The 23,130-nt window shown below is 39.3% G+C and overlaps 1 protein-coding gene across 1 annotated transcript in view; it reads left to right on the top strand.

Annotated features, from left to right (window-relative positions):
- The window catches only part of ZNF385D (zinc finger protein 385D), a 1,296,755-nt gene that overhangs the window by 252,021 nt on the left and 1,021,604 nt on the right, over nucleotides 1-23,130 (top strand). The window lies entirely within an intron of this gene.

Genomic DNA, 23,130 nt, shown 5'->3' with positions numbered 1-23,130 from the left:
CTGTCTTACATGGAGTCTCACTACGAAAAAATCATTGTTGTAAGTGTTCTGAAATATTAACTCATGTATAAGGAAGAAGCATTCATAACCGAGTAAACTCTGCTTTTTATATTTATGGCTTAGAAGGACCAATGGTAACGTCATGAAACAAAACTGAGCTATAGACACAATGTCATGAATCATGAAAGGCAGGTTGACATGGGAGTTGAGGCCTGTGTAGAGATTTCCCTCAACCAATCTTGAAGTAATTAGGCAATGGGCTTTCTGCTCTGAACATGATACACTGTTTGTGTCTGTCAAAGGACTAGACAGCCTCTGGGAATAACTGATCAGGAACAATTAGGAAAGTCAGAAGAATGGATTAAACCTAAATTTTGCTACTTTTCTCTAGTGATCAAAGCATTTTATAGGTGTGATAGAATTCACTGGTTATTTTGGAAAGCCCCTCTGATATTCAAGAATGAGTCCAAAAGTGGAATTATCTTCTGTAGCCCCCAAGACTGAAAGTGAATTTCTAGAACAGTGCTGTCCAGTAGAGCTTTATGTGATGATGGAAATGTTCTGTTATCTCTACTGTCTAATATTGTAGCTACTGGCCACATGTGGCTACTGAGTACTTGATACATGGCTAATGGGATTGAGGAACTGATACATTTAATATGAATTAACTTTAGATGTAAATACAAGTATCACATGTACCAAGAAGCTACTGTTTTAGGGCAATTATAACTCCTTTTCTAAAATCCTAAATCATAATTGTGTATGATAAACTTGCCACTAGAGAAAATTTTATTTATTTTACATGATATCCTATAAGTTATCAGGTAATTTATATGAATTATAAAAAGGAAATGTTTGGTTAAATATGTGCATTTCCAAAATCACTTAGGCTCTGTGTTTTAGTATTTTAAACATTTTCCGCAGTGACACTATGCATTTTTAATATTTTTGAGAAATGCGATTTTTTCCAAAAACAGAAAATATAATTCTGGCAATATTGAAACATTTTTAATGTAGTTTTATTTAGTTGCTGGGAAGAATGTATTTTTAAGGTTTTATTGAGATAGAATTTACCTACCATAAAATTCACCTATTTAGTGTACAATTCAGTGTTTTTTTGTTTAGTGTGCTTAACAAAATTGTGCGAACATCATCATAATCTAAATTTAGAATATTTTCAACACCCACAAAAAGGAACCTTGTTCCTGTTAGCATTCACTCCCATTTCCTCCCTAGTCCCTCGCATCATCTTTCTCTCTTGATCTGTTTATTCTAGATAATTGATATGAATTGGAATTATAGCACATGTAGTAATTTGGGACTTCTCCCAAGAGATGAATTTCTTCACAAGAACCTTTTTCTTTACCTGAGACAAAATAAGTAAATACGGTTAAAAAAAACAATAGATTTCATGTATAGGAATAACCACAAGAACCCAGAGAAGAAGAAAAAAGTCCAATAAATGTGAATAGAGAATTGGCATAATTAATACAACATCTACAAAACCAGTGCTAGTTGGGAATGTAAACTGGTGCAGCTGCTCTGGAAAACAGTGTGGAGGTTCCTCAAAAAATTAAAAATAGATCTACCCCATGACCCAGCAATAGCACTGCTAGGAATTTACCCAAGGGATACAGGAGTGCTGATGCATAGGGGCACTTGCACCCAAATGTTTATAGCAGCACTTTCAACAATAGCTAAATTATGGAAAGAGCCTAAATGTCCATCAACTGATGAATGGATAAAGAAGATGTGGTTTATATACACAATGGAATACTACATGGCAATGAGAAAGATTAAATATGGCCCTTTGTAGCAACGTGGATGGAACTGGAGAGTGTGATGCTAAGTGAAATAAGCCATACAGAGAAAGACAGATACCATATGTTTTCACTCTTATGTGGATCCAGAGAAACTTAACAGAAGACCATGGGGGAGGGGAAGGGGGGGAAAGAGAGAGGGAGGGAGGCAAACCATAAGAGACTCTTAAAAACTGAGAACAGGGAGGGTTTCTGGGAAGATGGTGGCATAGGAGGACACTGGGCTCACCGCGTCCTGTGGATCACTTAGATTCCACCCACACCTGCCTAAATAACCCAGAAAATTGCCAGAAGACTAGCAGAACGGATTCTCTGGAGCCAAGCGCAGAGGAGAGGCCCATGGAAGAGGGTAGGAAGGGCGGAGAGGCAGTACGCGCTCCACGGACTGAGGGAGCACGGGCGGAGGGGCAGCCCGCCGGCCAAGCAGAGCCCCGAGTCTGGCTTGCAAAAGTGGAGGGGCCGGACGGAGTGTGTTCCGACAGTAAATGGGACTTAACATCTGGTAGGTTATAAGTTAACAGATCTACTCGGAGAACAGGAGGGCTGGAGGACAACGGGAGGGAGAGTTGTTGAGCCCTGGACAACAGAGCTCAGCTTGGTGGGGAACAAAGGTGCTCACCAGCGCCATCTCCCTTGCCCATCCCCCAGCCAAAATCCCAAAGGGAACTGGTTCCTGCCAGGGAACTTGCTTGCACCACACAAACACCCAATGCTGTGCTTCTGCGGATCCATCTCTCCAGTGGTGGCTCTGACTCCCTCCCGGTGCCACAGGGCCCCTCCTAAAGGGGATCACTGAAGGAAAAGTGAGCTGAGCCTGCCCCTTCTGCCCCCCATGCACCTTGCTGATCCACCCCAGCTAATACGCCAGATCCCCTGCACCACAAGCCTGGCACTGTGCAACTAGCCCAGATGGGCCATGCCACCCCACAGAGAATCCCGCCCCTAGGAGAGGGAAAGAGAAGGTACACACCAGTCTGACTGTGGCCCCAGTGGTGGGCTGGGGGCAGACATCAGGTCTGACTGCAGCCCCACCCACCAACACAAGTTATTCAAGATAGCACAGGGGAAGTGCCCTCAGTCCGGCACCACTCCAGGGACTATCCAAAATGACTAAACAGAAGAATTCCCCTCAAAAAAACCTCCAGGAAATAACAACAGCTAACGAATTGAGGAAAAACGATTTAAACAATATAACAGAAAGTGAATTTAGAACAATAGTCATAAAATTAATCGCTGGGCTTGAAAATAGTATAAAGGACAGCAGAGAATCTATTGCTACAGAGATCAAGGGACTAAGGAACAGCCAGGAGGAGCTAAAAAATGCTATTAATGAGATGCAAAATAAAATGGAGGTGACCACAGCTTGGATTGAAGAGGCAGAGGAGAGAATAGGTGAACTGGAAGATAAAATTATGGAAAAAAGAAGAAGCTGAGAAAAAGATAAAAAAAATCCAGGAGTATTAGGGGAAAATTAGAGAACTAAGTGATGCACTAAAGAGAAATAATATACGCATAATTGGTATTCCAGAGGAGGAAGAGAGAGGGAAAGGTGCTGAAGGTGTACTTGAAGAAATCATAGCTGAGAACTTCCCTGATCTGGGGAAGGAAAAAGGCATTGAAATCCAAGAGGCACAGAGAACTCCCTTCAGACGTAACTTGAATCGATCTTCTGCACGACATATCATAGTGAAACTGGCAAAATACAAGGATAAAGAGAAAATTCTGAAAGCAGCTAGGGATAAACGTGCTCTAACATATAAAGGGAGACCAATAAGACTAGTGACGGACCTCTCTACTGAAACTTGGCAGGCCAGAAAGGAATGGCAGGAAATCTTCCATGTGATGAACAGAAAAAAATATGCAACCGAGAATCCTCTCTCCAGCAAATCTGTCATTTAGAATAGAAGGAGAGATAAAGGTCTTCCCAAACAAACAAAAACTGAAGGAGTTCATCACCACTAAACCAAACATACAAGAGATCCTAAGGGGGATCTTGTGAGACAAAGTACCAGAGACATTGCTACAAGCATGAAACCTACAGACATCACAATGACTCTAAACCCATATCTTTCTATAATAACACTGAGTGTAAATGGACTAAATGTGCCAACCAAAAGACATAGGGTCTCAGAATGTATAAAAAAACAAGACCCATCTATTCGCTGTCTACAAGAGACTCATTTATTTTTATTTTTTTTTAATATATGAAATTTATTGTCACATTGGTTTCCATACAACACCCAGTGCTCATCCCAACAGGTGCCCTCTTCAATGCCCATCACCTGCCCTCCCCTCCCTCCCACCTCCCATCAACCCTCAGTTTGTTCTCAGCAAGAGACTCATTTTAGACCTGAGCACACATTCAGATTGAAAGTGAGGGGATGGAGAACTATTTATCATGCTACTAGAAGTCAAAAGAAAGCTGGAGTAGCCATACTTATATCAGACAAACTAGATTTTAAATTAAAGGCTGTAACAAGAGAGGAAGAAGGGCATTATATAATAATTACAGGGTCTATCCATCAAGAAGAACTAAATTATAAATGTCTATGCACCGAATACGGAAGCCCCCAAATATATAAAACAATTACTCACAAACACAAGCAACCTTATTGATAAGAATGTGGTAATTGCAGGGGACTTTAACACTCCACTTACAGAAAGGGATAGATCATCTAGACACACAGTCAATAAAGAAACAAGGGCCCTGAATGATACATTGGATCAGATGGACTTGACAGATATATTTAGAACTCTGCATCCCAAAGCAACAGAATATACTTTCTTCTCGAATGCACATGGAACATTCTCCAAGACAGAGTGGCCACAAAACAGCCCTTTATAAGTATACAAGAATTGAGATCATACCGTGCATACTTTTGGACCACAATGCTATGAAGCTTGAAATCAACCACAGGAAAAAGTCTGGAAAACCTCCAAAAGCATGGAGGTTAAAGAACACCCTACTAAAGAATGAATGGGTCAACCAGGCAATTAGAGAAGAAATTAAAAAATATATGGAAACAAATGAAAATACAACAATCCAAACGCTTTAGGATGCAGCGAAGGCAGTCCTGAGAGGAAAATACATTGCATTCCAGGCCTATCTCAAGAAACAAGAAAAATCCCAAATACAAAATCTAACAGCACACCTAAAGGAAATAGAAGCAGAACAGCAAAGACAGCCTAAATCCAGCAGAAGAAGAGAAATAATAAAGATCAGAGCAGAAATAAACAATATAGGATCTAAAAATACTGTAGAGCAGATCAACGAAACCAAGAGTTGGTTTTTTGAAAAAATAAACAAAATTGATAAACCTCTAGTCATGCTTCTCAAAAAGAAAAGGGAGATGACTCAAATAGATAAAATCATGAATGAAAATGGAATTATTACAACCAATCCCTCAGAGATACAAGCAATTATCAGGGAATACTATGAAAAATTATATGCCAACAAACTGGACAGCCTGGAAGAAATGGACAAATTCGTAAACACCCACACACTTCCACAAGACAAACAGGAGGAATAGAAAGCTTGAACAGACTCATAAGCAGCGGAGAAATTGAATCAGTTATCAAAAATCTCCCAACAAATAAGAGTCCAGGACCAGATGACTTCCCTGGGGAATTCTACCAGACATTTAAAGCAGAGATAATACCTATCCTTCTCAAGCTATTCCAAAAAATAGAAGGAAAACTTCCAGACTCATTCTATGAAGCCAGTATTACTTTGATTCCTAAACCAGACAAAGACCCAGTAAAAAAAAGAGAACTACAGGCCAATATCCCTGATGAATATGGATGCAAAAATTCTCAATAAGATACTAGCAAATCGAATTCAACAGCATATAAAAAGAATTATTCACCATGATCAAGTGGGATTCATTCCTGGGATGCAGGGCTGGTTAAACATTTGCAAATCAATCAATGTGATACATCACATTAATAAAAGATAAGAACCATATGATCCTGTCAATCGATGCAGAAAAAGCATTTGACAAAATTCAACATCCTTTCTTAATAAAAACCCTCGAGAAAGTGAGGGTAGAAGGAACATACTTAAAGATCATAAAAGTCATTTATGAAAAGCCCACAGCTAATGTCATCCTCAATGGGGAAAAACTGAGAGCTTTCCCCCTGAGATCAGGAACACGACAGGGATGTCCATCTCACCGTTGTTGTTTAACATAGTGTTGGAATTCTAGCATCAACAATCAGACAACAAAAGGAAATCAGAGGCATCAAAATTGGCAAAGATGAAGTCCAGCTTTCACTTTTTGCAGATGACATGATATTATACATGGAAAATCCGATAGACTCCACCAAAAGTCTGCTAGAACTGATACATGAATTCAGCGAAGTCACAGGATACAATTTCAATGTACAGAAATCAGTTGCATTCTTATACACTAATAATGAAGCAACAGAAAGACAAATAAAGAAACTGATCCCATTCACAATTGCACCAAGAAGCATAAAATACCTAGGAATAAATCTAACCAAAGATGTACAAGATCTGTATGCTGAAAACTGTAGAAAGCTTATGAAGGAAATTGAAGAAGATAGAAAGAAATGGAAAAACATTCCATGCTCATGGGTTGGAAGAATAAATATTGTTAAAATGTCAATACTACTCAAAGCTATCTATACATTCAATGCAATCCCAATCAAAATTGCACCAGCATTCTTCTCGAAACTAGAACAAGCAATCCTAAAATTCAAATGGAACCACAAAAGGCCCCGAATAGCCAAAGTAATTTTGAAGAAGACCAAAGCAGGAGGCATCACAATCCCAGACTTTAGCCTCTACTACAAAGCTGTCATCATCAAGACAGCATGGTATTGGCACAAAAACAGACACAGAGACCAATGGAATAGAATAGAAACCCCAGAACTAGACCCACAAATGTATGGCCAACTCATCTTTGACAAAGCAGGAAAGAACATCCAATGGAAAAAAGACAGTCTCTTTAACAAATGGTGCTGAGAGAACTGGACAGCAACATGCAGAAGATTGAAACTAGACCACTTTCTGACACCATTCACAAAAATAACTCAAAATGGATAAAGGACCTGAATGTGAGACAGGAAACCATCAAAACCCTAGAGGAGAAAGCAGGAAAAGACCTCTCTGATCTCAGCTGCACCAATTTCTTACTCGACACATGCCCAAAGGCAAGGGAATTAAAAGCAAAAATGAACTATTCAGACCTCATGAAGATAAAAAGCTTCTGCACAGCAAAGGAAACAATCAACAAAACTAAAAGGCAACCAACGGAATGGGAAAAGATATTTGCAAATGGCATATCAGACAAAGGGCTCATATCCAAAATCTATAAAGAACTCACCAAACTCTACACCCGAAAAATAAATAATCCAGTGAAGAAATGGGAAGAAAACATGAATAGACACTTCTCTAAAGAAGACATCCAGATGGCCAACAGGCACATGAAAAGATGCTCAACGTCACTCCTCATCAGGGAAATACAAATCAAAACCACACTTAGATATCACCTCACGCCAGTCAGAGTGGCTAAAATGAACATATCAGGAGACTATAGATGCTGGCGAGGATGTGGAGAAACGGGAACACTCTTGCACTGTTAGTGGGAATGCCAACTGGTGCAGCCACTCTGGAAAACAGTGTGGAGGTTCCTCAAAAAATTAAAAATAGACCTACCCTATGCCCCAGCAGTAGCACTGCTAGGAATTGACCCAAGTGATACAGGAGTACTGATGCATAGGGGCTCTTATACCCCAATGTTTATAGCAGCACTCTCAACAATAGCCAAATTATGGAAAGAGCCTAAATGTCCATCAACTGATGAATGGATAAAGAAATTGTGGTTTATATACACAATGGAGTACTACATGGCAATGAGAAAGAATGAAATACTACCCTTTGTAGCAACGTGGTTGGAACTGGAGAATGTGATGCTAAGTGAAATAAGCCATACAGAGAAAGACAGATACCATATGTTTTCACTCTTACGTGGATCCTGAGAAACTTAACAGAAACCTATAGGGGAGGTGAAGGAAAAAAAAAAAGGTTAGAGTGGGAGAGAGCCAAAGCATAAGAGACTCTTAAAAACTGAGAACAAACTGAGGGTTGATGGGGGGTGGGAGGGAGGAGAGGGTAGGTAATGTTCATTGAAGAGGGCATCTTTTGGGATGAACACTGGGTGTTGTATGGAAACCAATTTGACAATAAATTTCATATCTTAAAAAAATAATAAAATTTAAAAAAATAAAATAAAAAACTGAGAACAATCTGAAGGTTGATGGGGGGTGGGAGTGAGGGAGGATGGTGGGTGATGGGCATTGAAGAGGGCACCTGTTGGGATGAGCACTGGGTGTTGTATGGAATCCAATTTGAACAATAAAATTCATATTAAAAAATAAACATGAAAGTCAACAACAACAACAAAACCAGTACTAGAAACCTAATCCATAAAGAAGTCACTCTGCCTGCAAGGTGCCGAGTGCAGATAAATGACACAGAGAGTTGTCCTTGGAACGTGTAGTCTTCTTGAGCATGCTGTTGTTGCCTTTCAGGCTCCCTGTGCAGTCCGCCCTCCTTTTCAGGTGCTGCCTGTTTTGTCATGGGAGTTCAGATTGTTTGGAGCATGGAGTGCTGTGGTCAGTGAGGGGAGGGGTCCTCTTCTGGTTTTCTGGTGGTTTACTCTTCAAAGGGAATACCAAGGCAGATCTGTTTCTGTCCCAGTGTTTTATGGAGTTTTAAGTGGATAACTTCTTAGAACTTTCACCTACTGCTTCCTCCTTCCCACTTGCTTTCCTTCCACATGCATTCAGATAGGTGTACATGAAAGGGGTCTAAAGGACAAATGTCTTCCCCAGCAATTATGACCTGGTCAGAATTTCTCCTCTTTGCTGAAGAATAATAAGGCCATACAACTGAGTCCATCCAGCTTACTGGGTCCCATTCTTTCCTCTCCATAACAAGTTCAGATCTAGAAGCCACCTCAGTCCCTCATGAAAGCTGGTTTTCAGCTGGTCAGCCTCCTCAGTTTGTCAGACATGTCCAGCTATGTTGGAACACCAAATCTTTGTAGTTAAACTAAGGTTGGGAAATCCATTAAATTTCTCATTGTTGTGCCATAGGACCTCTCAGTAGTGAATAAGGGTGTAAATCTGTGTGTAGAGCCATCAGGTAATAAGACCATCTACAAATCTGCCCCAGATTTTGGCTACTGTGGAATTCTCACATTATATAATTAGTTTTTCCTTACCTCTGGGATGGTAATTCCCAATTCTGTAGTAATGCCCCAAATCATCATGTTTCTTTTATCCAGTAAGTGGACTTCCTAAAAAAAAAGTCTATTTTACAAATAGAACTAAATATAGTCAAATGCTTGTCTAGCAGGTTGATCTTGAAAAGGGCTGTATGTCAGTGGCAACAAGACAGCTAGTTGAAAAAATACGCATCATGTTAAACGTTAAAAGTAAAATGTTCAACCCATTAAAAGTTATTTGGTGCTATGTGATGCAAACCAAGACTGGTTAACTGGTTTTCACTTACAAAAATTACCAAATTCTGTCAAGTGAGTGATATGTGTGCCTATAGCTGACTTACCATGCTAACAAAACTGTATGAATTGAGTAAAAAAAAAAAAAATGCTCATTCTCATCACTGGCACTGTGAAAAATAGAAGGATAAAGAGTTTAGACTTTTTTGAGGTGCGCCTGGGTGGCTCATTTGGTTAAGCATCTGACTCTTGATTTCCGCTTAGGTCATGATCTCACAATTCGTAAGTTCAAGGCCTGCATTGGGTTCTGTGCTGACCAGTGCAGAGCCTGCTTGGGATTCTCTCTCCCTCCCTCTTCTGCCCCTCCCTGTTTTCTTTCTTTCTCTCAAATAAATTAAAAAAAAAAAAGAATTTGGACTTTTTTGAAAGCTACTTAAGTCAGTATTAAAAAAAAAAAGACGTTAAAGGATCCAATATAAATCTAGACCTATAAGGGAAAAATAAAATATCCTTCTTCAATAGCTATGGAATGCAGCAGACACTGTTTCTGACTTGAGGGTTTTTTTTTTTTTTAGACTTTTGGAATATTACATGTTAGATTTTATCCACATTAATCCTTCAGTTTATCCTTCAATTTTTTTGTCCCATAACCTTACTGTATGGACAGATGTGACCAGCATACAAAAGAACTCTCTTCTAGGGGTAGAGCAAGGTAAAGGGAAATAGCTGGTTTGGGTTGTGACTTCATGGGGGAACAAGGATGTTGATTTCGAGACAGAGATGCTCGTTTCTCTTGTTTCAGAAACTTAATATTTTCTAGACTAGAGTGTTGTAATTATTACCCTGCTTTTTCCTTTCTCCTTTCACTTCCTTTGTTCCCTAACTATAAGGAATATTTCAGGAGAAGAGTCACAGAGATAGTCTTGTAACTACATAGGCTCAATATGGTATGGGCCTTAAGCTTTCCTAAGTTCTTCTGATTATTTTTACATTCTACAAACACGTACTGAATTGAGAAATGATTGGAAAGAAGAGGAGAGTTAGTAAAACAGATGAGAGTGATAATGGATAGTTTGACACCGGGGGAAACAGAGGCAAAGTTTTTCCACACCTTGGAACCATACACCCTTGATCAGAGAAGAGGGACTTGAGACATTTTTAAGAGAAACTGGTGCTTTTGCAGGAGCAGTGGGCCAGTGTGGTGCTGAAGGCTCTATTATAGTCTGTAGATTCTGATCAAAGCCAAACTTTTTTTTTTTAATTTTTTTTACATTTATTTATTTTTGAGAAACAGAGTGAGACAAAGCATGAACGGGGGAGGGGCAGAGAGAGAGGGAGACACAGAATCTGAAGCAGGCTCCAGGCTCTGAGCAAGCAGTCAGCACAGAGCCTGATGCGGGGCTCGAACCCACGAACTGTGAGATCATGACCTGAGCCGAAGTCGGACACTCAACCGACTGAGCCACCCAGGCACCCCAAAAACAAACTTTTTAACCTGATGAATCCTGCCTTCTCTCTGTGGCCCTGGGTGAATTCCAACGGAAAGCAAGAACACAGCTTCTCTTGATCCGTGATTACAGGTTTGGCAGGCCACATTAGTGTCCTAACAGGCACCAAAGATAAATAATGAGACACTCTTGGTGTTCTGAAGGAAATTATGACTTAGTAGTAAGCACTTCCAGGTAAGCAATCACAACATGGCATTATGTGTAGTAATAAAGTATGGATTCTGAAGCCAGCCTAGAAAAGAATACAACTATTTCAGTTTTGGGAGAGTGAAAAGCATAATCCAATAGGTGACGTTTGGGTATTGAAGGATGAGTGGTAATTTTCCAGGTGGCAAGGAACAGAAAAGGAATAAGTTTGTTGAAATAATGCCTTGGGAGAAAGGTATGCACGTAGGCAAACAACAACAACAAAAACCTTTCCATTTTTATAATCTTAGGCTCGATAAGACCTTTATGTGAGTAGGAGCTGGGTTCTTATTTTCTTTTATGCTCTTCTGTGAGCTGATATATGTGCAATGCCAAATGGAGTTTGGGCTCAAAATTTCCTAATCCATTAATCTTCAGGTGTTTTTCACATTTTCCCTTTGAGTGACTGCCATAGATGCACTGACCCCTCAAAATGTTGGTAAGCCACAGAGAAAACAGCAGACTCCCTGAATGATAAGTATTTATAGAAAAGGCAGTTCACTTAGAGTAATTACTCAGGGAAATTAGGGGAGAAATTAGGGAGTGAATGCCCATCACTTATTAGGTTAGAATTAAACTGAGTATAATCTATGGATAATGGATAGAGATGACTTTTTTAAAGTAAAATTTTTCGCTCTAATAATGTAAACCTCTGACATCAGGGCCTGCTTCTGTGCTGAATCACTCAAACTGTGGCTCAGTGCCCAAAACTCAATTTCTTTTGTTCAGTGCCCTCTAAAGCATGTTCTCTCTGAGACTCAGCTTATCCTGGCAGAACTTCGCCTTATTGAATTTTGCTTGATTTGCTCTTCCTTTTTGAGTCCGATTAAAGTTTCCTAAGCTTTCCAGCACCCATTTGTTTCTGCTTCAAGGGAGGAGCTTGCTTAGTTAGCTCCCTTTGATTTCCCTTGTGGGGTTTTCCCCAGTATGTTTCTTTGTTGCAGAAACCCTTGCAGATAGAAATGTGATCTCTTGAGCAGATAATAACAGCTCTTGTTAACTAATAGTACTAACCCTTACATGGCTCTTATTACTTGCTGGTTACCGTTCTAAATGCTTTTTGTGAATTAATTCCATCTTCATGAAAACTGGCACGTATCATTATTTTCCCCATATTGTAGAGAGGAAACGGAAGCAGAGAGAGAGAGCTTGCCAAATCTCACAGTCTTGGTTGGTAGCAGAGTTCTGTTTCCATCCCAGTTGTCTATGCTTCTAACAATATACTCTATAGCCTGCCGTTACAAGCCCGGGACTTTGTGTACATTACCCTTTTTACTGCTGGCACCCTCCATGGAAGGTGGGTACTTTAATCTTAATTTACATATGAGAAAGTGGAGGTTCTTATAGCTTCTGTAACTAGCTCAAGTTACCTGCTGGCTGAGATGTGTTTCAAATGCTAGTGTCTCTAATACCAAATGCCTTGTTATTAGCCACTGCATTGAGCACTTTTGTTTTGTTTTGCTTTTTTCAAAGCAGTGATCCGGAGCTCAGACCCCGACCTCTCCTCCTTCCCTATATGATCTTCTCTTGTCTTGAAACTTTAAATAGTTATCTGTACTGTGATGATTCCCAGGTCTGACTTCTTTCCTCAGTTTCACATTCTTACATCGGCGGGTTGTGTCGGGTAATTCTTTCTATAAGACCCACCTAGTAAAAACTGTAAAGTTTGTGGGTCATAGGACATTCCTCTAATAGTGTGAGTAACTTGAGCGTAGGAATTGGATCTTTTCATCCTAGTGTCCCTCGTGCCTAGATCGACATCTGGCAAATGTGTTCTCAGAATTTGTTAGATGAACCTTAGTAAATGGATATAAAACATTATCCTTGAAAACAAGTTGTTGAAACCTTGCTTACAGACATCTTTTCTTGACATACTCCTAATACACATTAGCTGCTCAGTAAGGGGAACAGTTTTTCTCAAAATCTTGGTACCTCTGAAGGAAATGGGTTCTCTCTCCCTACTGCTGAATACAATACAATAATTTTGAAAAAAAATTGTATAAAAATACAAGTGGTTATCATCACTGTTGGTATTAACTTTGATGTGCATAGTAAATTGGAACAGTGTTGGGAGCCAGACAAAGCTGGAATCAAATGATAACACTGCCCATTAGCAGTTTTATGACAATATGCAGGTAACTTAAACTCTTAGTCTCAGTTGTAAACAATGACGCGGAAGTTTTACAGACTCTGTACAATGTGCATTATGCCATAAATCATATAAAAGGATATAAGATTATTATGAAGATTAAAGAACGTATGTTCAAAATAACATAGTACTGCACACAAGTTGCTCAATTAATGGTAGCCACTGCTGCTGCTCTTGTTCTCTTGTTAGTGGTAACTGCCATCTAGGTACAAGGAATCATAACACAAGACATAACGCAAGACAGTGACATTAGCCATGAAGTTACTGTTCAAGTGGTTACTGACGCTAGAATGTCTGATATCAGGGTGGTCAATTTGATTCATGCCAAAGGCAGGTTTCTGACACCCTCTTCAAGAGAAGCCAGGTCAGATCATCAACCAAAGGTACTTACGGAGTCAGATGCTGTGCTAAGAATTAGAAGGAATGAAAAGGGACCCCTCTGCTCTGAGGATCAGGTCATCTAGTTAACAACCTGGTATACCAAAGGGAGAGAAAACACTGTAGGTACCCTCCAGTTGCTCAGTTAAAGAAATATAGGGCCTTGCATTTTACAAGACAAAAATAACCCAACTGGTCATAGAGGCTTCCTTCCTTCCATTAGAATCCTCATCCTAGAAAACTGTTCGTTGCTATTTTTATATTAAGCATTTAGAGAAGGATGGCAGATGATTCTGAGGAATATATTCCTCCTCTGTGTTCCCAGTGCCAAGCCCAGTGCCAGACATATACTACATGTTCAGTAAAATACGTTGAGTAAGTAAATGAATGAATAAAAATGTTCTTAGCACAGAACATGGAAGGGATATAGGATCGTGATAATATTGATAGACTCTCTTCTGCATTTATATTACATATTTAATTTCACTATCCACAACTATTTCATGGGAAAAGTAACTTGATCAGCATCAGCATCAAATTTATCACAGCATAAATGCCTGAGGGATATTAGTGAAAGTTTAAGCAAACGATCTTATCAAACCTTACCAGGAGTGTAACAGTAACTGAAACAAATACCTCGTTAGAGCCATTGATTCTTACTTGGTTCAAAATTTCTTTCAAATGCAACACGATTCCTTTTTTTTTTTTTTAACGTTTATTTATTTTTGAGACAGAGAGAGACAGAGCATGAACGGGGAGGGGCAGAGAGAGAGGGAGACACAGAATCGGAAGCAGGCTCCAGACTCTGAGCCATCAGCCCAGAGCCCGACGCAGGGCTCGAACTCACGGACCGTGAGATCGTGACCTGAGCTGAAGTCGGGCGCTTAACCGACTGAGCCACCCAGGCACCCCTCCTTTTTTTTTTTTAAGTGAAATTTTTAAGTTATTTTCAAATTATTTAATTAATTTTTAAATAATTTAGATTCCACTTAATATAGAGTGTAATATTAGTTTCAAGTGTACAATTTAGTGTTTCAACAGTTCCATACAATACCCAGTGCTCATCACAAGTACACTCCTTAGTCCCCATCACCTATTTCACCCCTCCACCCACCCTGTTCCCCTCTGGTAACCATCAGTTTGTTCTCTATAGGTAAGAGTCTGTTTCTTGGTTTGCCTCTCTTCCCCTCCCCACCCCCCTGCTATGTTCATTTGTTTTGTTTCTTAAATTCCACATATGAGTTAAATCAAATGGTATTTGTTTTTCTCTGAGTTTTGCTTAGCATAATACTGTCTGGCTCCATCCACATCATTGCAAATGGCAAGATTTCATTCTTTTTCATGGCTGAGTAATATGCCATTGTGTGTGTGTGTGTGTGTGTGTGTGTGTGTGTGTACATACATACATACATACATAATACATACTACATGTTCTTTATCAGTTCATCAGTGGATGGACATTTGATCTCTCCATAGTTTGACCCTTGTTGATAATACTGCTGTAAATATTGGGGTGCATGTATCACTTCCCATGAGTATTTTTGCATTCCTTGGGGAAATACCTAGTAGTCTAATTGCAAGGTCATCTAGGTCATAGGGTAATTCTTTTTTTAACTTTTTTTAAAAGTTTTTTTGTTTATTTTGTGAGAGGGAGGGAAAAAGAGAATCCCAAGCAGGTTCCTCACTGTCAGCACGGAGTCTGACGCAGGGCTCAATCTCACAAACCATGAGATCATGACCTGAGTGGATCAAGTGTCTGCTGCTTAACTTACTGAGCCACCCAGGTGCCTCTTAACTTTTTTTTAAAGTTTATTTATTTATTTTGAGAGAGCAAGAGTAGAGGAGGGCAGAAGGAGAGGGAGAGAAAGAATTCCAAGCAGGCTCCACACTCAGCACAGAGCCCAATGTAAGGCTCATTTCATGACTGAGAGATCCCGACAAGAGCTGACATCAAGAGTCAGACACTGAGGTTCTGGGATGGCTCAGTCTGTTAGGCGTTCAGCTTTGGTTCAGGTCATGATCTCACAGTTTGTGAGTTGAAGCTCCACATGAGGCTCTGTGTTGACCGTGCACAGCCTGCTTGGGATTCTCTCTCTCCGCCTCTTTCTCTGCTACTCCCCACTTGCACACTCTTGTTCAAAATAAATAAACATAAAAAAAAGAGACACTAAACCAAATGAGCCACCCAGGCATCCCTACTTTTAACTTTTTAAAGGAATCTCCATACTGTTTTCCAGAGTGGCTACAACAGTTTGCATTCTCTTTATCTGCATCCTTACCAACACTCATCTCTTGTGTTGATGAGTTTAGCCATTCTGACAGACATGAGGTGATATTTCATTATAGTTTTGATTTTTGTTTCCCTGATGATGAGTGATGTTGAATATCTTTTCATGCGTCTGTTGGCCATCTGTATGTCTTCTTTGGAAAAATGTCCATTCATGTCTTCTACCCATTTTTTAATGGGATTATTTGGTTTCTTTGGGGGGGGGTATTGAATTTTGTAAGTTCTTTATATATTTTGGATACTAACCCTTTATCAGATCTGTCATTTTTCAAATATTTTCTCCCATTCTATAGGTTGCTTTTTAGTTCTGTTGATTGTTTCCTTCTCTGCATACAAGCTTTTTATAAAGCTTATAAACTAAAGTCCCAATAGTTTATTTTTGCTTTTGTTTCCCTTTCAGGAGACATATCTAGAAAGTTGATATGGCCAGTGTCAAAGAGGTTACTGCCAATGTTATCCTCTAGGATTTTAATGGTTTCAAGTCTCACATTTATGTCTTTAATCGATTTTGAATTTATTTTTTGTGTATGGTGTTAGAAAGTGGCCCACTTTCATTTTACTGCACATTGCTGTCCAGTTTTCCCAGCCCCATTTGTTGAAGGGACTTTTTCCTGTTGAATATTCTTTCCTGCTGTGTTAAACATTTATTGACCATATAGTTGTGGGTTCATTTCTCAGTTTTCTATTCTGTCGTCTTAATCTCTGTGTCTATTTTTGTGACAGTTCCCAGCTATCTTGATCACTACAGCTTTGTGATACAATTTCATGTTCAGGATTGTGAAGCGTCTAGACTTGCTATTCTTTTTCAAGGTTTCTTGGGCTAGCTGGGGTCTTGTACAGGTTGTTTGTTCAACCTCTGTGAAAAATGCTGTTGCTATTTTGATAGGGATTGCATTAAATCTATAGGTTGCTTCGGGTAGTATAGACATTTTAATAATACTTGTTTTTCCAATCCATGAGCATGGAACATCTTTCCACTTCTTTGTGTCATCTTTAATTTCTTCCATCAGTGTTTTGTAGTTTGATTCAGAGTATAGATCTTTTACCTCTTTGATTAGGTTTATTCCCAGGTATCTTATGGTTTTTGGTGCAATTGTAAATGGAATCGATTCTTTGATTTATCCTTCAGCTCCTTCATTTTTGGAGTATAGAAATGCAATGAATTTCTGTTGATTTTGTCTCGTGACTTTAATGAATTTGTGTATCAGTTCTCGCAATTTTTTGGTGCAGTTTTTTGGGTTTTCTACATAGAGAATCATGTCATCTGCAAATGGTGAAAGTTTGATTTCTTGCCGATTTGGATGACTTTTATTTCTTTTTGTTGTCTGATTGCTGTGGCTAGGACTTCCAGTACTGTTAAAAAAAAAACTGTGATCAGAGTGGACATCCCTATCTTATTCCTGACTGTACAGGATACTCTCTCAGTTTTCCTCATTGAGGATGATATTAGCTGTGGGTTTTTTTGTATATGGCCTTTATTATATTGAGGTATGTTCCTTCAATCTCTACTTTGTTGAGGTTTTTTTTTTTTTTTTTTTTTTTTTTTTTACAATGAATGGATGTTGTACTTGGTCCAATGCTTTTTCTGCATCTGTCAAAAGGATCATGTGGTTCTTATCCTTTCCTTTATTAATACGGTATATCATGTTGATTGATTTGCACATATTGAACCACCCTGGCAGCTTGGGAATAAATCCCACTTGATCGTGGTGAATAATTCTTTGAATGTATTGTTGGATTTAGTTTGCTAGTATTTTATTGAGAAATTTTCCATCCATGTTCATCAGGGATATTGGCCTATAGTTCTCTTTTTCAGTGGAGTCTTTATCTGATTTTGGTATGAGGGTAATGCTGGCCTCAACATGATTTCTTTTAGACCTTAATCCTAACGGCTAATTTTATACAACTGAATGCTGCTCAAATGTTAATGTGTCAAAGAATCACCTTGGAATCTTAATAAAAGGCAGAGTCTGATTCTAGAGGTGTAGGGTGGGACCCGAGATTTTCCATTTCTTATAAGCTCCCAGATGATGTTGATCCTGCTGTTCAAGGACCACATTTTAAACATCAAGGGCTTGACCATGGTTCAACATATTTCAGGTGATTCTTTTTTTTTATTTTTTTAGTGTTTCTTTATTTTGAGAGAGAGAGAGAGAGAGAGAGAGAGAATGCATGTGGGGGAGGGGCAGATAGAGAGGGAGAGTGAGAATCCCAAGCAGGCACCACACCATCAGCACAGAGCCCGATGCAGTGCTCCATCTCATGAACTGCAAGATCATGATCTGAGCCAAGTCAAGAGCTGGGTGGTTACCCCACTGAGCCATCCAGGTGCCCCCAAGTGGTTCTTTACTTTATTCATTACTGGCCATTTTGGTGACCCTATCTATATCTTGACTAATCTCAGAACCAACCCGTGTGTATACCTCAACATACTAATTTCTAATTTCTAATGGAATCTCAAAGTCTGTGGAGCTGTCTTTTTATTTGGAAAGCCCTACCAAATGAGTACAACCCTCAGGGGTTTCTGTGTTTAGGAGCGGCTTTTGTGCCCTCCAAGCTGATATTATATGTAAATAGGGTTTGACTACATCAATGTTATAATTACTGTTACAGATTGTAATCCTCATGGGAATAATGAGGGCTTGCTTGAACAATAGGGAACTTCAGAATTCTTATCAGACCACATACAGCCAACTTAGTCACAAAGAGGTCAAATACAATTCTGTGATATTTTTATATCACATCAAGAATGAGTGTTACATTAATAAAATGAATCAATGTTATAAAAAGGTGGTTGTTAAATTAGGTCTGAGTTGATGTGCGTATATAATACAATTTTCTCAATTTCTTTTTATATGTAATTTTCTAGCTATAAGTCAGGCAATTTTATCTCCTAAATTTTCAGTGAGTATTAGAATATGATATAAAATACAATATTTAAAAAGAGTAGCCATTTATTTTAAAGACACTTGGATTTTTCACCAAAATAAATTTTATGTTGTATTTTCCCAGTTTTATCCCAACATTTTACTAGGGATTTTCCTTATCTCTGCAGATATACGGCATCCTTATTTTGAATATTTTGTCACTTCACAATGTCTTGGTAATTTTTAGAAATAATTCTAATGTACAATGCCAAGCATTTTTTAGTGCTTGAAATAGCCAGCCACATAAAATACTGAAACAGAAAGCTATTTAACCATTACCTGGAGAGAAATGGAAACTTTTCAGGGACGTACATGGTCAATATGCTTTGAAGAATATAAATAAGGATTTGCATGTATGTGTTCGATAGGTTATTTTGTCTAGCAATAATAACAATAATTTATTGTTCTTCACACGTAAGGATTTTAATAAAGTGTTTGTTGCCAGATTTAACTAGAAAGACAATTAGCCTCAGGAAAGGTTCCAAACCTTTGGCTTCTTTCAAGCTCAAAAGATCTCAGGTCACTTACTGCCCAAGGGAAAGACAAAATCTGTTATAAAATTGCCAAGCCAAGCTTTGAATTTTAGTTTGTAGAAACTGGAAAAGGAAAGGAAACATGAAAATCAGCTCTCTCCTTTTCACTTTTTTAGGCATTAGTAGGTCCAACCCTGGAAATATTTAAAGACTGCCTTACATCAGAAATGAGAGATGTATAAAGAAAAAAGGGAAACTTATACTACATGATATTAAAACATCCAGTGGTTATAAAGCCTTTTATTATCTAGGGCAATGCAAAAACCAAACAAATATACGCACTCATCTTTCTGAGAAGAAATAGGCAACGATTGAGCATGGGAGTGACTGGCGGTGGAGGGGATAGTGTCACATTCCAGGTCATACTTTGAGTATAGGTGACACACAATATTACTTTTGAAAAAAGTCAAGGTACAGTGATTTTATTTCCAGCAAATTGTTACTATGGCTGTTTTATTTATGAATGCTAAAACTAGATTAGGTAGATAACTTCAAAGTGTGGGATTTAATTTTTTTGCCTTAAAATTACATGTTTTAAAACAATGTTAACCCATCTTCAACAATTTTTGTGTTGATCCTAGATTTTTGTGTTATACTTAAATCTCTGCAGAATAGAAAAGCAAGAAGTGAAATAATTTTGGATAAAATTTGCATTCTACAGGCTAGGCCAGGTTATGCTGCAGAAATCTTCTTGTCCCCGTTCTTCTGTCCTCTCCAGAAAGTGGTTTGGCACCACACACAGTACCCATTGGGTGTCTGAATGGCTGTCCACACAATTCTGCAGGAGGATCAGTACTTTAGACCCTGTTGCTTCTATGGCTCTCACACACAGTCCGTGCCTCCAGGTTGATGAGGGCAGAAAGGGCATGGAAGAGCTATGACAGGCTCTCAGTGTTTGGCACCTAAAAGTTACAAAATCATTCTTTATCCACACTTTTTTAGTTGAAGTAAATCTTAGGCCTACATCCTGTCAGTCTTCCAAGGGCAGTTAAGTACAGCCATCCTGCGTGGCAGGAAATAACGTTTCCTATGGAGCTCTCTATTCACGTATTCATGTATCTCCTGATTGATTGTGTTTTTTCTTTTCTTATGTCACTTTGCTGGTTAGGCCTTTTTAACCTCTCACCTAGGTAATTGTTCTAGCCTTATCCATAGACCTCTTCTTTTCCATCTGCTAATCTTTGTCCGTTTCGCCTATAGTCACAAAATAACTTTCCCTAAACCAAAGAGGTTTCTATTTAACCTCTGCCCCAAATCATCCATTATTTCCCTACTGGGTCATCTCCTAATGTGACGTGACAGTGAAGGGCTAAATGTGGTTGGAGCCAGTAGAGAAGTGGACATCCAACCTCATCCACTGTAGCTGAGAACACACTGGGAGGAAAAGTCCAAGAACAAACTTAACCTATATGTGAAAGAGTAATGATAGAATGTGCCATTCATCCAGACAAGCACTTGGCATTGAAAAGGCCAAACTGAGAGATACAGAGGTCTCTTCAGTTCAGCAGACCATAGGCATAAGAATTTACGAGCATTGACTATCAATAGCTGCAGAAAGCAGAGTCCCAAATAGATAACTGGGGTTTAGCAGTAGACTCACTGAGCAGTGTGGAAGGGAAGGGATCAGTGTTGGAACACTGAGTTATGACAGGTTAGAACGGTAGAAATTCATGTGATAGAAGACAGCTAGAACTTAGAGACACACAGTCATCTACAAGGCACTAGGTTTTAAATCTTGTACTGTTGTTTCAGAGGAAATAATCAGAACCCCAGGATATGTTAGATGACAACAGAGCTGCCCTGGTTGAAGTCACCATGGTCTCCACTCCTTCTTGCTGTAGAGTAGCAACCCCCCCCCAAAGTAAGTTTTCAACATCTATAGGGTTCCACTCAACAAACATATAGTCTTAGTTGAAAGGAACGTGGCAAATGTACAGGTGCCAAAGTAGAAGCAAAGTGGGAAGGAGGCAGAAGGTCAAATGAGTGCGAACAGTGAGAACAACTGACCTGTGTTGCCCTGAGACCCCTCTTTGATGAGCCAGATCAGGCTTTTAAACCCTATCTGACTGCCGCAGATTGTGTCTAGATCTGAGAGCAGAGGGAGCCTACAGAGAAGTGCTAAGGGGCCCTGAACAGGGAGCAAGGACAAAAGATGAGGTAGCACCAACCTCTCATCCCTCTTCCTTTTCCGTGGAAGAAATGTCCCTGCTGCAATCAAAGACGTTTGTCCATTGGTCCCAGGCCTTCACATGTTTTCAAAACTTCACTCCTAAAGTTCTTCCTATCCAGCATCACCCATGTCTTTTTCTATTCAGGCCCATTTTCTGCAGCACAAACACATGTTCAAGGGCAGTGGTTCTCAAAGTGTGGTTCCTGGATCAGCATCGTCATCACCTGGGAACTTGTTAGACATGCACATTCTACTGTTCCACCCCAAACTTACTGAATCAGAAACTCTGGGCCCACAATTTGGTTTTTAATAAGTCCATCAGGTAGTTCTTATGTAAAGTCAAGTCTAAGAAACACTGCCCTAGCATAACACACTTAAAAAAGAAACTTGGCCCCTCATTTTCCTGTAACCACTGCCCATTGCCCTGTTCCTGCCATGATAAAACTTCACCATGTTGTCATGCTGTCTTCACTTCCGACATGGCTTTTAATCTGATGTTAGTCCCTACCACTGTACAGAAGCTGTCCTTTTCAAAGTCACCCAAAATCTCAATGCCAAAATCAATGGGCACTTACCTTTACAAATCTCAGTCTTTTATTAGTATGTTTCAGTCAGTCTCTCCCTTTCTAAAGAAAATTAACTTCTTGATTTTCATGACATGACATTCTTCTTTTTGATTCCCTGAGTGTTCAGTCTCCTTTGCTGCCCTCACCTTCTCTGCCTGATCTCTAAATATTGGTGTTGTATGGGCTTTAGAACTTTGCCTCTTCCTTTTCATCCTTCCACTCTCAACCAAGGTGATTTCATCTAATTCCAAGGTTTAAATGACAATTCTATTGGATAACCCCATAATTTAGATCTCTAATCTGGATTTTTCTGAGCTACAGATTTGCAAATTCAAAACATCCTCCTCTATATCTTAAATATAACAATCATATACATCATACATTAGCATATATAATGTATATTATTTATCACAATATCAGAAAGACTAAATCCCTCCTCCCACAGCCATTCTTCCCCTCTGGCTTTGCTTACATAATTCATTAATACCACCATTCACTTCTGTCCAAATAAAAAAAAAATCTGAGCGTTGTCTTAGAATTCCCTGTTTCTCTTTTCCTTCTTCCCACCCATCTGATTCATGGATAAATATTACTGATTCTATCACTAAAATATATTTCAAATCTGTCCATTTCTCCCTATGTCCACTGCCATCACCTTGGTCAGGATCATGGTGATTTCTCGTTAGCACAAAGCCTACCACTTGGCCCCCCAAATTTCATTCCTGCTCTGTGCAAATCCATTCCCTACACAGCACTGAGAGGTCTTAAACTATAAACAAAATCGTGTTAATTTTTTGTTTAGAAAACCAGATTTCTTTCAATGGGCAAAGGACATGATTGGCCTCCTGACCCCTTCTGCAGTGTCACTGGTGATCCCTCTCTTTTTCACTGCTGTACTCTGGCCACATTAATCTTGAGATGGTATTTAAACCACTCTTGGTCCTCTCCCTCTTCCAGACCTTTGCAGTTGGTATTCTCTTGCCTGGAGGACTTTTACTCTGGCTCTTCCTGTGGCTGACTCCTTCCCATGTTTCAGATTTTAGCCAATATGACCATCTCATTGAGGTCTGGATAGTCACATCATCTAAAATCCTGTCAGTTGAGATATTGTCTATTACT

Source organism: Panthera uncia, chromosome C2 (genome assembly GCF_023721935.1).
Source record: "Panthera uncia isolate 11264 chromosome C2, Puncia_PCG_1.0, whole genome shotgun sequence".
NCBI classification, from domain to species: domain Eukaryota; kingdom Metazoa; phylum Chordata; class Mammalia; order Carnivora; family Felidae; genus Panthera; species Panthera uncia.
This window is presented reverse-complemented; position numbering and strand designations above follow the sequence as displayed.